Raw genomic sequence first — 12292 nt, forward strand, 5'->3', positions numbered from 1 at the left:
AATGAAATATAACAAGGGCAAGTGTAGTGTCCTGCATCTGGGCAAGAACAACGCCATGTACCAGTACAAGTTGGGGGCAGACCTGTTGGAGAGCAGCGTAGGGGAAAGGGACCTGGGGGTCCTAGTGGACAGCAGGATGACCATGAGCCAGCAGTGTGCCCTTGTGGCCAAGAAGGCCAATGGCATCCTGGGGTGTATTAGAAGGGGTGTGGTTCGCAGGTCAAGAGAGGTTCTCCTCCCCCTCTACTCTGCCCTGGTGAGGCCACATCTGGAGTATTGTGTCCAGTTCTGGGCCCCTCAGTTCAAGAAGGACAGGGAACTGCTAGAGAGAGTCCAGCGCAGAGCCACGAAGATGATTAAGGGAGTGGAATGTCTCCCTTATGAGGAGAGGCTGAGGGAGCTGGGTCTCTTTATCTTGGAGAAGAGGAGACTGAGGGGTGACCTCATTAATGTTTCTAAATATGTAAAGGGCAAGTGTCATGAGGATGGAGCCAGGCTCTTCTCAGTGACATCCCTTGACAGGACAAGGGGCAACGGGTGCAAGCTGGAACACAGGAGGTTCCACATAAATATGAGGAAAAAACTTCTTTACGGTGAGGGTGACCGAACACTGGAACAGGCTGCCCAGAGAGGTTGTGGAGTCTCCTTCTCTGGAGACATTCAAAACCTGCCTGGACGCGTTCCTGTGTGATATGGTCTAGGCAATCCTGCTCCGGCAGGGGGATTGGACTAGATGATCTTTCGAGGTCCCTTCCAATCCCTAACATTCTGTGATTCTGTGATTCTGTGATTCTGTGATCTGTGAACTTTCTTGTACAGTTAGCTACTCAGTCCATGCAAGAGTACTTGGAGGGGAAAAAACAGACCCTCGCTTATCCCAATCCCCCATTTTCGTCTTGTACAACATGCAGAGTGCAGATTTGGTGTCCCAGCTGAAGAACCTGTCCAGGGTCAAGCAGATGCACATCCAGTGGAGACGGCACTTGTACTGTGACTTCATTCAAGGTGGGGGCCTTCAGGCTGTGCTCCTCATTGGTGCAGGCACAGTCAGTGCCACTGAATAGTACCCTGAAGTTGTCTGGAATATTTTTATGCTTGTTCATTCCCTGGATCTGTTTTAAAAGGCAAGCCTTGTACTCAGAGATGGCAGCCCATGTTTTCAGAGCTAGACTCCACCATCAGTTAATTCAAACTGGCCTGATTTTCAGTGTCCCAATTTGAAGCAAGTTCCTCAGCTCCTCACAAAATCAAGTCAATTTTAGTTAGAGACCTACCTTTTGGTAACTGATAGGGAACATTATGACCTGGCTTAAACCGTAATGTGTTACAAAATTAGTGGGGCAATTTATGGACAGCAGATACTTCCCTTTGCAAGTTACTGACTCCCCAGTGCATTATAACCTTATAATGAGTCAATAAAACAAGTCACAGCTGCAGCACAATGAATGTCAAGAGGCATGATGGACAGCAGGTATTTTTAATGATTGACTCTATCAGCCTCCTGAACAAGCACTTGTACTTTTTTTTGGAAGTTCACTGTACTACACTGTACAAGGTAAGTGACTATTGGTATTTCGACTGCACCTCTTGTACTGCAGTGAGATCAATACTGTGCATCGCTGTCAACCTTGGTGGAGGAGAAAGGTCAGCTGAGCAGTTATCTGGCCTGAGGACAAGCACTCAAAACAAAAAGTAGCAAAGTCTTCTAGGACTCAAAAGGCTTGAGGCAACTAAAACTAGACACAGACAGCATCTGCATTCATGGGGGTCTGCAGCAGCGGAGATTCATCCACTGGTCAGCTGAGCTGCATTTGAGATTTATAGAGGAGAAGTTACGCAGACAGTCTTTGAATAGGCAGAGGGCTTGAAAGCCACACAAAACCCTTCCCGTTCACACAGATTCATTCTCCTTCAAAAGCAGAACAGGGCAAGATGCGACACAGCTTTGAAGGGCCTAGCTGAAAGCACTAAGCTTTTGTTATTTTGCAGACCGGTGACTTTCAGATATTATTTTTTACTTTGTTTTTTTATAGCGCTACTCAAATCTGAGTACACATTTTGCTGTGGGGTAAATAAAAGACTAAAAAGATAGCTATCCTTGCCTGCAGTCTCTCAGCAATAAGCCCAGGTCAGCTAGAAATTCAGCGTTTCTCTATTGTAGCTGTGCATTGCTGAGAGACGGGGTTTGGTGGAGCCAGGACACAGCCCTGAGAAGGGGCTCCCCTGCGCTCCCTGCTGTCCCCCCCTCCATGTGTGGCCGGACAAGCGTGGAAGCGGCCTGCGGGGGAAAACGGAGGGCAGCACAGCAAGCGCCCCCGCTGCCCGCGCTTCCGCCGGCCCGGGGCGGGGCGGCTGCTCGGGGGACGGGCTGCAGGCGCACAAACACCCCCCTCTAGCGAGCAGAGCCGGCCAGCGCGGCCGGGCTTTGCCGGGCGGCTGGACGGCGCCCCGCCGGGCCGTGCCCCGCCGCCGCCGGTGCCCGCGGGGGCGCGGGCTGCCCCTGCCAGGAAGCGGAGAGGTGGGTGCTCGGCCGGGGCCTCAGCGCGCTGGGCGCTGCGGGGAAGAGCAGCCCTCAGGGGCGAGGGGTCTTAATAACGGACACGCTCGGTGGAAGAGGCTGGCGCAGCTGGCCCAGGGTGTTGGGGAGCCTTCGGCTTGTGCCGGGATCTGAGCTAGTGGTGGAAAGGCGCTTCTGTCTGCAACCGCTCTGAAAAATATAGATCTTCAGTTTGGCAAAGCAGTACTGAGAGTGCACCCAGATGTTTGCCTGGTTCGTAATTTTATGAGACTAGGAAACACCTGATATGGGTAGAAGGTGTCAGACTCCTCAGAATGACTGTAAAGCTGTCGTATTTTTTTAATAAATAAAATATTTTAGATTTTTACACGAGGAGGCATCAGCATCAGGACTACACAAAAAAATCACAAGCCATTTAGTAAGCTAAATACTCTCTTAATTACCTTATTCACAGTGTATATTACCTGTTGGTGTTGACACAATTCACATCTCATTTTAGAAATTCCTCCAGGCAACAATCATCATGATGAATTTTTGAAAATGGCTGAATGACTCAGCCTCCAGATTTAGTTGGCCAGAGTTATGCTTGGCCTCTACACTATCTGTGCTCTCTTTGATAAAAAAATGACTGTGGCTCAACCTTTCTGCAGGTTTCTATTTATTTATCTATCCATATTACTTCCCCATCTAGCCACACTGCTACAGGGTGACAATATGAAATGAGCAATGAACCAGTGAAACTGATAAAAAAGGATGGAACAAGGAGGCTTTGGGCCCTGTAGTATCTGAAAGTGAAGTACTTAACTGGACTGTCAAGGGTGGTATCTCACAATGTCCTACCCTGTGCATCCCGCTGGTGAAGTCCTGGCCTCTGGCAAAACTCCAGCTGAATTCCATTGAGCAGGGACTTTATCTTATAAAATGTCTCGCACCTGATTTGCAATTGTTCTGCACTGCACATCGGCACTGTTGTACCGGTGCTGTGCGTTACGTTACATAGATACATTCAGCACACATGTGCTATAGATACGTGGGAGAAAATAACAGACCTCTAGCTCTTGCTAAGGTCAGTGAGAAGACTGGAAATAGAATGACACCTCATCTTGACTTGCTTTTCTGTGCATCCAATTTGTAAATGGCATAACAGGGAAGTACATTCTTCTCAGCCAGGTTTCCAGATTTTTTGTTTTGTTTTGTTTTTTTTTGTGGTGAATGAGTCAGAGTCTTTAAGAGAAAGCAGATATGGATATAGACAGACAAACACCCTGAACAGCACTTGAATATCTCAATCTATGCATAAATGGTATTTCAGAGCATCAATTATCAAAACAGTTTCCAGCTGCAACATCGCAGCTGCAATGTGTTAAGCCAGTAATACATACAGGAGAGAAAAAAAAGAAAATACTCAAAAAAGCTAAGATGCCAGTGAAGTCTTTGAGACTGTTAAGATTGACTAGTTTAGGTGAAAGCCACTTCAGCAAGTCCAAGAAATGTGCTTTTGAGTAAACCCACATTTGCACTGGAACAATAGAAAAGGATTCCCTTGCATTTCCTAATGCTTTTGATGATGACAAGGAAGCGGTGAAACTCATTCTATCAAGAGTAAGGACAAGGTGAGAGGAAGCGGCTTCTGATTCCTTCTTTAGCTGAATCTCACATCGCCTTGTGCCACATTTCTGTAGCGTAAGAGAGAAGAGTTCAAGCATTGCTTTAGGCACTTGTGGCTAATTTCTTGTCTCTTAACTTTCTCCAGTTCCCAAGAGTCATATTTTTATGGGATATGTAAAACCCTGTGACATAGAAGTTTTCATCCCTGTGTCTACCCAGATGGCTGGGAGTGGAGCAGATTTAGTCTTTCCAGCCTTTCTAGATCTATGCTTCTAGCCTCTGTCAACAGCTGTCTCCAGAGCCAACTCAAGGTTTCTCTGTAGTGCAAAAAAAAAAAAAAAAATTTGTGGCCTTAAATCTGAAGGGGCAGAGTTGCCTTGTGGTCTCTGGCGGGGGCAGAGTTGCCTTGTGGTCTCTGGCGTGGGCAGAGTAAAGAGGAGAAGATGTGGAGAAGATGGATTTTTCACTGCCCCTTTGTGTCCCTTGAGGCACTTTCTGCTTTCTGTATGTCTGAAGTAGTTCTGGTTGCTCCTAGCCACGCCACAGCTGAGTACTTTGATTGCCTCTGTACCCTCTCTGTAGCTGATGTCTTCTGATTTTTGCCACCTGTAAAATGTCCAGCCATGGGGTGGAAATTAAATCTAGGACACTCCGGGCCACAAAACTGTGGCCTCTTTTTGGCAAGACGCTTCATTTATGTGACTTATTAGCAAGTTAAACCTTGCCAACATCCCTGAACATGCAGCTGCTGTATCCCTCCTTGCATGTTCCAGCTTTGCAATGAGTTGGCTCAGACCTGGAGTCAGGCTTGCTCTTGCTGTGCTCTTTACCTGGTCTTGTGGGCATTGCATGGTGGCCCCAACTCAAGGGTAGCTGGGAAAGGTGTCTGTGATGCCCTGCTGAGTGGGGCACACATACCCGGAGAGTCCATCCTCAGCTTTCTCAAGCTGAGGGTACAGAAGCCTGGCTATTGCTTTCCATGGATTGTGCTGCACCCACTGGGCTATCATGTGCAAGGCAAACACCTCTCATGTGTCCCCAAAAGAGTGAGCATTTTGGTGCTTGCCCTCAGGGAGAAGGCCAGGCGTTGGGCAGAGGAGCCTAGGTTTCAGAGAGGCGTGTGCATCCAGATCTGAACCGAAGTGACGTGTCCCGGCTACACTTGGGTCTGTACATTATCTCATTCTCAGATTAGCCAGCCAGTCCTTGAACCACTGTCCCTAACCACATTCTTATTGCCACAGAAATCAAAAGTCCTGAGTCCTACCTGACCACCCTCCCATCTCTTTTATCTTAGGTCCTCCACGTGGGCCGGGGCAATCCCAAGCACAAATACAGGCTGGACGGAGAGTGGATTGAGAGCAGCCCTGAGGAGAAGGACTTGGGGGTAATGGTTGATGAGAAGCTCAACATGAGCCGGCAATGTGCGCTTGCAGCCCAGAAGGCCAACCGTATGCTGGGCTGCATCAAAAGCAGCATGGCCAGCAGGTTGAGGGAGGTGATTCTGCCCCTTTACTCCGCTCTCGTGAGACCCCACCTGGAGTACTGCGTCCAGCTCTGGGGGCCCCCAACATAAGAAGGACATGGAGCTGTTGAAACGAGTCCAGAGGAGGGCCATGAAGATGATCAGAGGGCTGGAGCACCTCTCCTATGAAGACAGGCTGAGAGAGTTGGGGCTCTTCAGCCTGGAGAAGAGAAGGCTCTGGGGAGACCTTATAGCAGCCTTCCAGTACCTGAAGGGGGCCTACAGGAAAGCGGGAGAGGGGCTTTTTACAAGGACAAGTAGTGATAGGATGAGGGGGAACGGTTTTAAACTGAAAGAGGGTAGATTTAGATTAGATATTAGGAAGAAATTCTTTACTGTGAGGGTGGTGAGACACTGGGACAGGTTGCCCAGAGAAGCTGTGGCTGCCCCCTCACTGGCGGTGTTCAAGGCCAGATTGGATGGGGCTTTGAGCAACCTGGTCTAGTGGAAAGGTGTCCCTGCCTGTGGCAGGGGGGTTGGAACTAGATGATCTTTAAGGTCCCTTCCAACCCAAACCATCCTATGATTCTATTATCTGAGCTAGTAACATCTTCAATGCACCTTTCTTTTGTGCTATTGTCTCACTTCATACGATGCAGACTGTTTCCTCTCCTTCTCTATCTACTTCTTTCCTGTCTTTGTCCTTCTTTGACGTGGAGGACAATAGCATCTTGTTTTTCTGCAAATAACAAGAATATTTAAATCATTGAAACATTACCTGGATGGTGAATCTATTAAGGCTGATTCAAGAAATGAATAAGAGGAAAAAAGGGCTCTGAAAGTGAGATTTCTTTCATTCTGCAAACTGCTGTGTGATTATGCAAAGCTGTTCTCTTATGTTTTCTGCCAGACAAAATATGTAGACACTTTTCTTGTCTTTTGGAGGGGAAATGCTGTGCATGTGCATAAATGCTGTGTCTCTTCCTTGAATTAAAATGAGACCTTACATAGCTGGTAAATTGCACGTTGCCGGGGTGAGCAGACTGGCAGCTCAGAACTGAGCCTGATGTCACAGCACATTGCTTGTCTCAGCAGTGAGGCATCCTGGAACGGGCTTGGTCTGGTTTTTGGTCTGTAACTCGTTGTGTAAATGCCAGCCAAATTAAAGCAAAGCAGATGGGACAAGTCATTTGAAGATTAATGAAGCTATTTGTGTTAAAAAGTAACTTTAGATATGTATTTTAATGAAAAAAGATCCTTTCTAGTTCATAATAGCTGGTCAAAAGAAAAGGATCAAGCAGTGAAAACTGCTAAAGCTTAGCAGAACACACCTACAAAGAATTATTAGATGTGATTAACTCTTTACGGAGTTAATCCCTATTAAACTGAATTATCAAGTCAAAGACTTAATTTCTTTCTCAGGTACCTGCATTGCTTTGTGAATACTACCATTTTTTTCTAAAATGCAGAAGTAAAGCAAGCAAACTCTGAGAAATTCTTTAGGGATTATTCACAATGCCGTCTAAGATGTTGGAAAGTTTTCATCCTCCTGTGGCACTTGCAGTTTCCATCAAAACTTTTCAAAACTTCTGCTGAACAGTGACATTTGCCTTTGTGTAACTGGCTATACTTCATATGAAAGAGAAAGGAATATCAGGAATCAGTACAGTAAACAAATTCTTTTTATTTTACCACTACAAAAATGCAGCTCAACCTTAAAGATGCTCTGAAAGATGCCTCCCTCCTCTAAAGAATCTCTAAATCTTTATTCAAAATTCCAGTCAATCACAAAGTATAATTGTAAAATATTTCCAGTATTTCCCTAAGCTCTGAGCTCATCAGGTCTCTCAAACTGCATAGCTGGCCCACAGGAGGAAAGCCAGGCTTGTCTCTCACATGCCACTGTGCTGGTTCCTGAAACTGCTTCTCCTTGTGCAAGTCCTCAGTGATGATTAGATAGTAAGAGACTGTTCAACAGCATTTTAAATGCAGAGATTGGAATTACCTTTGTATATGGTTCATGAGTTGCAGATACTTAAGGTGTGGGGGAATCACAGAAACACAAAAAGAAATTACCAGAATATTGGAGACCGGCTCTGTAAGAAGTACACAATCTTCTGCTGGAGACAGATCAGGATTTCTGAACTGTTGGGAGTACCCCATCCTCTTCATCTCTGTACAGAGATGGCTATTGTCATACTCTTCTTCAGGAATAAGACTTGGCATTACAGGGGAGAAGTATGTAACTCTCCAAGTCACAAGACAACTAAACTGCAACATTTAGAGATCAACATAGTTATCTGTGCTGTTCTTCATATACAGAGTCCTTCCATGAACAAAAATTAGAGGCTGTGTAAGTGACAAACTGTGCAAACTTTCTCAGGGATGATTTTCTAATAAGAAATGTTAGAAGACAACTGTTCAGCCCCTGCTCCCACTCCCCCAAATCCAAACCCTCTCTTCTGTGACTTGAAGTCACCAGATACCTGCTAAAGTATGCTTTGAGGCAGCCATTCCTCTATTGCACCTCCAAACCGACTGTCATCTTAAAAGACTGAGCAATCATGTCTCGATTCAGAAAAGCTTTCCCTATCTATTCTATTCTGTAAAGGGCTTGACTCCATGTTTCAGTCCTTTGCTGAAGTCCTTTACTTCAGTACTAGGGGGATGGGGTTGCAGCTGGGCTTGCACCACTGGAGCAACGCTCTAGTATTGATGTAGACCAGGAGGCCTCCCATCCCCCTAGGGTGAAATCGGTGTGCTCAGCTCGCTCCCTGAAATGCCTGTACACCAATGCACGCAGCATGGGGAATAAACAAGAGGAGTCAGAAATCCGTGTTCGGTCGGGGGGTTATGATCTAGTGGCAATTACAGAGACTTGGTGGGATGCCTCGCATGACTGGAATGTGGTCATGGATGGCTATGTCCTGTTCAGGAAAGACAGGCCGCTAAGGAGAGGTGGTGGAGTTGCTCTTGATGTGAGTGAGCAGCTAGAATGTATTGAGTTCTGTCCAGGGGCGGATCAGGAGTGAGTTGAGAGTTTGTGGGTGCGAATTAAGGGGCAGGCTGGCAGGGGTGATACTGTTGTGTCTATTACAGGCCACCGGATCAGGATGAGGAGGGTGATGAGGCCTTCTACAGGCAGCTGAGAGCAGTCTCTCAATTACAGGGCCTGGTTGTCATGGGGGATTTCAACTACCCTGATATTTGCTGGGAGGCCTACTTCAGCCAGCCATCCTCAGTCCAGGAGGTTCCTCCAGTGCGTTGATGATAACTTTCTGATGCAAATGGTGGATGAGCCAACTAGGAGAGGAGCGTTGCTGGATCTTGTTCTCACTAACAAGGAGGGTCTGGTTGAAGAGGTGAAGGTTGAGGGCAGCCTTGGTTGTAGTGACCATGAGATGGTAGAGTTCAGGATCTCATGTGGCAGGAACAGAATAGCCAGCAAAATCACAACCCTGGACTTCAGTAGGGACAACTTTGGCCTTTTCAAGCAATTGCTAGGGGAAATCCCCATGGGACAGCGTACTAGAAGGTAAGGGGGCCCAAGATAGTGGTTAGCATTCAAGGACTGCTTCTTCCGAGCTCAAGATCAGAGCATCCCAGCAGGCAGGAACTCAAGGAAGGGTACCAGGGAGACCTGCATGGTTAAGCAGGGAACTGCTGGACAAACTCAAGTGGAAGAAGGGAGTGTACAGATCATGGAAGGAGGGGCTGGCCACTTGGGAGAATATAAGTCTGTTGTCAGAGGATGTAGGGAGGCAACTAGGAAAGCTAAGGCCTCCTTGGAATTAAACCTTGCAAGAGAGGTCAAGGACAACAGAAAGGGCTTCTTCAAATACATTGCAGGTAAAACCAACATTACAGGCAATGTAGGCCCACTGACAAAATGAGGTGGGGGTCCTGGAGACAGAGGATAAAAAGAAGGCGGAGTTACTGAATGCCTTCTTTGCCTCTGTCTATACTGCTGGAGGCTGTCCTGAGGAACCCCGGACCCCTGAGGCCCCAGAGGAAGTCAGGATAGAGGAGGAGTCTGTCTTGGTAGATGAGGGCTGGGTCAGGGACCAATTAAGCAATCTGGACATCCAGAAATCCATGGGCCCTGATGGGATGCACCCGCGGGTGCTGAGGGAGCTGGTGGAAGTCATTGCTAGGCCACTCTCCATCATCTTTGCTAAGTCGTGGGCAACGGGAGAGGTGCCTGAGGACTGGAGGAAAGCGAATGTCACTCCAGTCTTCAAAAAGGGCAAGAAGAACGACCCAGGTAACTATAGAACGGTCAGCCTCACCTCCATCCCCGGAAAGGTAATGGAATAACTTGTCCTTGGTGCTGTCTCTAGGCACATCAAGGATAGGGGGATCATTAGGGGCACTCAGCATGGCTTCACTAAGGGGAAGTCATGCTTAACCAACTTGATAGCCTTTTATGAGGATGTAACCCGGTGGATAGATGATGGTAAAGCTGTGGATGTGGTCTATCTCGATTTCAGTAAAGCGTTTGACACGGTCTCCCACAGCATCCTCGCAGCTAAACTGAGGAAGTGTGGTCTGGATGATCGGGTAGTGAGGTGGATTGTGAACTGGCTGAAGGAAAGAAGCCAGAGAGTGGTGGTCAATGGGACAGAGTCCAGTTGGAGGCCTGTGTCTAGCGGAGTCCCTCAAGGGTCAGTACTGGGACCAGCACTATTCAATATATTCATTAATGACTTGGATGAGGGATATAGAGTGCACTGTCAGCAAGTTCGCTGATGACACAAAACTGGGAGGAGTGGCTGACACAACGGAAGGCTGCGCAGCCATTCAGAAGGGAACTAGACAGGCTGGAGAGTTGGGCAGGGAGAAATTTAATGAAATATAACAAGGGCAAGTGTAGAGTCCTGCATCTGGGCAAGAACAACGCCATGTATTGAGTACAAGTTGGGGACAGACCTGTTGGAGAGCAGCGTAGGGGAAAGGACCTGGGGTGTCTAGTGGACAGCAGGATGACCATGAGCCAGCAGTGTGCCCTTATGGCCAAGAAGGCAATGGCATCCTGGGGTGTATTAGAAGGGGTGTGGTTAGCAGGTCGAGAGAGGTTCTCCTCCCCCTCTACTCTGCCCTGGTGAGCCCGCATCTGGAGTATTGGTCCAGTTCTGGGCCCCTCAGTTCAAGAAGGACAGGGAACTGCTAGAGAGAGTCCAGCGCAGAGCCACGAAGATGATTAAGGGAGTGGAACATCTCCCTTATGAGGAGAGGCTGAGGGAGCTGGGTCTCTTAGCTTGGAGAAGAGGAGACTGAGGGGTGACCTCATTAATGTTTATAAATATGTAAAGGGCAAGTGTCATGAGGATGGAGCCAGGCTCTTCTCAGTGACATCCCTTGACAGGACAAGGGGCAATGGGTGCAAGCTGGAACACAGGAGGTTCCACATAAATATGAGGAAAAGCTTCTTTACGGTGAGGGTGACCGAACACTGGAACAGGCTGCCCAGAGAGGTTGTGGAGTCTCCTTCTCTGGAGACATTCAAAACCCGCCTGGACGCGTTCCTGTGTGATATGGTCTAGGCAATCCTGCTCCGGCAGGGGGATTGGACTAGATGATCTTTCGAGGTCCCTTTCAATCCCTAACATTCTGTGATTCTGTGATTCTGTGAAGAAAGCACATAATTTAAATCTTGTCTGTATGCCCCTACTAAATCTAGCCCTGAATGGCCAAGCTGAGTATCAGCAGGAATGATGACTATCCAAATTCCAGAGCTTTTACTACAGGAAACCTTAAGAAAATATGAATGCTTGGTACAATATGGTGTATTTCTGAAATGTACAATCTGTAAAACCAGAATTTGAGGAATTTCTTGTGCTGAATACAGGCAATAAATTCCTTTGATATAAAGGTTGGTTAAATTTCATAAAATTATGGTGCTTAAAAGCTGTATTACTCCTAAAGGGCAAAAGAATAAAAGTACTTCATAAATGTGAACACACAATTTGACTATTGGGCAACTTGGTCTACAATCTGGAGGCAACAATGCTATCAATTAAAACACAACATATAGTTTTTTACTTGTTTGTTTTTCTTACAGCAAAGTGCTAAACATGATGGCTCCTTAAATTACTGCAAATGGCTGTTCTGAAATACAGTTACATTTTATCTTAGTTTTTGTACATCTTTCCCCCCTAACAGCCTGCAATATAGTGCACCGTGTAAAAAGCTGTTGTGTTGATGTAAAACTGACACATATGAAATTTCATCAGTTATCTGTTTCTGGGTCCAATATATGTAAATTCTTTGGCACAATCCAAACAAGGCCTTTTCTCTCCCAGGCCCCATTATGAGGTAAGTGGGTATTTTGTTCTTCTGGAATATGCACAGGGATTTAATAAAACTGGTACTGTGCTTCTCTTAAAAACTTACATACTCCAAAGTACATGCAATTAAACAGTGTGACAGTAATTCACTCCCTCATCATATCTGCGTTGGTTGAAATGGTAAATGAGCCAATAGAGACATTCACGAACTACACAGCAGATTTTGATGATGCCACATTACTCTTTAAAATGAAAAAATTATGAAACTTAGAATTGTGTATAACATCAGAAGTAGATTTGATAATGCAGATCTGAGTACACTGTGTCTGAGTTTAAGTCAGTTTATAGCTTATTACATGCAGGGATGGGTTGTGATCATGCAGGTTATTAGCTGAATTTTTGACATTTAGATGT

Source organism: Nyctibius grandis, chromosome 1 (assembly GCF_013368605.1).
Source record: "Nyctibius grandis isolate bNycGra1 chromosome 1, bNycGra1.pri, whole genome shotgun sequence".
Classification (NCBI taxonomy): Eukaryota; Metazoa; Chordata; class Aves; order Nyctibiiformes; family Nyctibiidae; genus Nyctibius; species Nyctibius grandis.